The sequence below is a fragment of the Aptenodytes forsteri genome, unplaced genomic scaffold (assembly GCF_000699145.1).
Source record: "Aptenodytes forsteri isolate BGI_AS27 unplaced genomic scaffold, ASM69914v1 Scaffold208, whole genome shotgun sequence".
Taxonomy (NCBI): domain Eukaryota; kingdom Metazoa; phylum Chordata; class Aves; order Sphenisciformes; family Spheniscidae; genus Aptenodytes; species Aptenodytes forsteri.
The window spans coordinates 4,768,183-4,772,220 of NW_008794963.1; positions in this window are offsets into that span (position 1 = coordinate 4,768,183).

The following is a 4,038-nucleotide window of genomic DNA, read 5'->3' on the forward strand; positions in this document are numbered from 1 at the left end:
TACTGACCACAGCAGTAGAAAGTGGCCTTTCACATGTTTTTTAGACTGACATACATCACTGCATTTATGGCGTTTCATGATTCTTCTTTGCCTTTCACATTAATGAACGGTAGGCCACACAGTACCACATGTGCTCTGCTCACTACAAGATGCTACATTTCACCCTGATCAGATGTACTGAGCATTAAAGTTTAGTGCGTCTGTGAAATTTGGGAAAACATGAAAAACAGGGACAAGAATTTTATGTTTTACTCCCTTGTGGCTTCCACCCAAGATGTCTTTCTCAGGCAATGTCACACGAGCAAACAACCCAAACACAGAAGGAATGGAGATAAGCACGAAGCAAACTCTGTCTGAACTGTGGGGAAAGTAGGAACTGAACCAATGATCTCCTTTGCTCCTTCTGCAAGGATATATGAGCAGGGCAGCTGTATCCATAAAAAGAGTGCCTGTCTTCCCTGCCAGCCTGTCTGAAGCAACTCCCAAAGGAAATCCCATACAATTCTTGGTCATTGTGTCAAGAGTGAAAAAGAAAAGGACTATTAGTTGTCCTTAGCTGTCACTCCACACTGAGGAGGAAAGCACTCATGAAGGTCCTTAGCCGTATGATCTTAGAGCTCCAAGTGAAGGACCTTTACTTTTGACCACTGAGAGAGGGCTGTGTGGATCGTTCTTCTTGTCCAAGAGGTTGGGAGGGGTAGCGGAAGACAATCCCATCCCTAACTCGGGTAGTCCTTGGGAACTCAGCAAGCTGGAGCTTGCTGATCTGCCTTTCTCTGCATTACACACATGTAGAGAAGAATGGAGCCAACAACTTTGTGGCTGGGGACTGGTGTTTAAAGTGGTCTGAAAAATGTGGAGAAGTCTATCATCATCCTGTCTCCTGCCTAGCAGTTAATTCTGCCCCTGCCCCCTCTTAACTCCCCAATTAATCCTTTGGCCCTAGTCCCAACATCACCTCTGCCCCAAGTCTTTTAAAAACTCTTAAAATTGTAAAAAGAAGCAAGAAAGTAGGGAGAGCTACACAAGAGCTATGAGCTCCTGCACTGTGGGGAGTAGGAACTGACCCAATGATCTCCCTTGCTCCTTCTGCAAGGATATATGAGCAGGGCAGCTGTATCCATAAAAAGAGTGCCTGTCTTCCCTGCCAGCCTGTCTGAAGCAACTCCCAAAGGAAATCCCATACAATTCTTGGTCATTGTGTCAAGAGTGAAAAAGAAAAGGACTATTAGTTGTCCTTAGCTGTCACTCCACACTGAGGAGGAAAGCACTCATGAAGGTCCTTAGCCGTATGATCTTAGAGCTCCAAGTGAAGGACCTTTACTTTTGACCACTGAGAGAGGGCTGTGTGGATCGTTCTTCTTGTCCAAGAGGTTGGGAGGGGTAGCGGAAGACAATCCCATCCCTAACTCGGGTAGTCCTTGGGAACTCAGCAAGCTGGAGCTTGCTGATCTGCCTTTCTCTGCATTACACACATGTAGAGAAGAATGGAGCCAACAACTTTGTGGCTGGGGACTGGTGTTTAAAGTGGTCTGAAAAATGTGGAGAAGTCTATCATCATCCTGTCTCCTGCCTAGCAGTTAATTCTGCCCCTGCCCCCTCTTAACTCCCCAATTAATCCTTTGGCCCTAGTCCCAACATCCCTAATTAATCCTTTGGCCCTAGTCCCAACATCACCTCTGCCCCAAGTCTTTTAAAAACTCTTAAAATTGTAAAAAGAAGCAAGAAAGTAGGGAGAGCTACACAAGAGCTATGAGCTCCTGCAACCTTCCGGTGAGTAATGCCTTGGGAGGAATGACGTTTTACAGTTCTCAATCGCATCTGTGTCCTGATGTATTTTAAGCCTTTCTTGTGGATCAAAATTCAGAAATGAGGCAGAAGGTGTACTTTGGGCCAGGAATCAGACTGGATTGGTAGCAAACCACAACAGGGTTTGATTTTATGATAGCTCAGACACCTCATGAGTTATCCTTGATGAATAGAAGTTGTGTGAATTGCAATACTGAGAGCTTAGTGTGCCAAGACACACTGCTTCAGGGCTGTAAGTTCAATGCAGTGTTTTACTTATTCATTAGATCAGACACTGAAGAACTGGGTTTGATTGTAAGATCTTTAGGACCAAGACCACCTAGTTGTTTGTACCATGCATATTTCAGTGGAATCTTACTCTGATTTGAGCCTCAGGGTGTACTACTAAACAAATGAGTAACACAGGAGTCAGTATCACAATCATGTTGATATGGAACACATTGGAAGATTTTTCTTTTCTACCCTTGACTAACGTCCCATGGTTCTTAATAATATTCCAAGGTGCCATCTTTGCTCTGGAAACGTAAGTACAAACCTTGTATGCACATTATTTTTGTATCTCCTGCCCACCTCCATTGAATGTCTCTGCAGTCCCTTCCTCAGAGAGATTTTAATCTGCCTGCAAAAGGTAACAGAATGTCATTGCTGTGTTGCAGCCAGTTGAAGTAGTCAGAACAGTTCTTCAATAAATGCATCAAAAAGAGAGAAACAAGGTGTGGTTGGGTTGGCCCTCACACTAGCAGCCAGTTTCCTACCCAGCTGCTCAGTCACTCACTCCCCCCTGCCCTCTGCAACAGGACAAGGGGAGAAAAGAGGAAAAACAGGAAAGAGAAAGCTTGTGGGTCAAGATAAAGATAGGGAAATTGCTTACCAATTACTGTTGCAGACAAAACAGACTCAAATTGGGGAAATTAATTTATTGCCAATTAGAATAAACCATTACTGATTCAGGTAGTGGGAAACAAAAACAAGAAAAAGAAGAAACTAACATTTACACACTTAGAGAAAACACTTTTCCTTCACCTTTCCCAGGATCAAGTTCACTCCAAGCACCTCTCCTCCACTCCTTGTTATCGCCACAGGTTACACTCAGTCCCTTCAGTGAGGCAATGGGCAGCCCTGTCTTCCTTCTCACTCTTTTCCTCTGCTGCAGCGTGGGTCCTCCACAGGCTGCAGGGAATATCTGATCCACCATAGAGCACCTCCTCCTCCTCAACCTCCTCCTCCTCCTCTGGCCTTGGTGTTCCCTCTGTTGTTTTTCACTCTTTTTATTCTGTCCTCCTCTCTCTGACTTACTTTGCTCTTTCTTAAATACGCTTTCCCAGAGGCACCACCACCTTGGCTGCTGGGCTCAGTTGTGCCCTGTGGTGGGTCGGTTGGAGCCGGCTGGGACCAGCTGTGTCTGGCACGGGGCAGCCCCGGCCTCTCCTCACAGAGGCCACCCATGCAGCCCCCCACTGCCAGCGCCTTGCTATTTATACCCAATACACAAGGTGTGACCTCCTCTGTAACAAAGTGGAGAGAAGCTGTCCCATCAAGAGCAGTGGAGGTCTTTTGTAGATATCTCACCCCACCAGCAGAGTGATCAGATCACCGCAGAGATCATAATTGAGGAGAACCGCCAGAGGGTCATGATGGAAGAAGAGGAAACCACTCAAAGGCAGTGGGAACACTTGAGCTATTGGGAGGGAAGGGGCAGGGCAGGCAAATTTCCACTGGTGTTGGAGAGCAGGCCGCAACTGAAGCTGGTGGGAAAGACCTCTCAAACCGCTCAAGACCTCTACTTTCTCATTGTGTTTGCCCGTACCACAGCCTGATGCCTGGCAGGAATGCAGCTCTCAGATTTTGAATAACAGGGTGGGCCAGGGACTGCTGGGCTGGGCTGCAGCAAGGACTGCAGCTACCTTGTAGGCCCTCTTTGGCCTGTTCAGGACGCTGGTTGAGAGAGTCCCTTGGGAGACGGTCCTGAAGGGCAAAGGGGTCCAGGAAGGCTGGACGTTCTTCAAGAAGGAAGTCTTAAAGGCGCAGGAGCAGGCTATCCCCATACGCCGTAAGAAGAACGGGCAGGGAAGACGACCAGCCTGGCTGAACAGGGAGCTCTTGCTGGGACTCAGGAAAAAAAGGAGAGTTTATCACTTGTGGAAGAAGGGCCGGCAACTCAAGAGGAGTACAGGGATCTCGTTAGGTCATGCAGAGAAGAAATGAGAAAGGCAAAAACCCAGCTAGAAC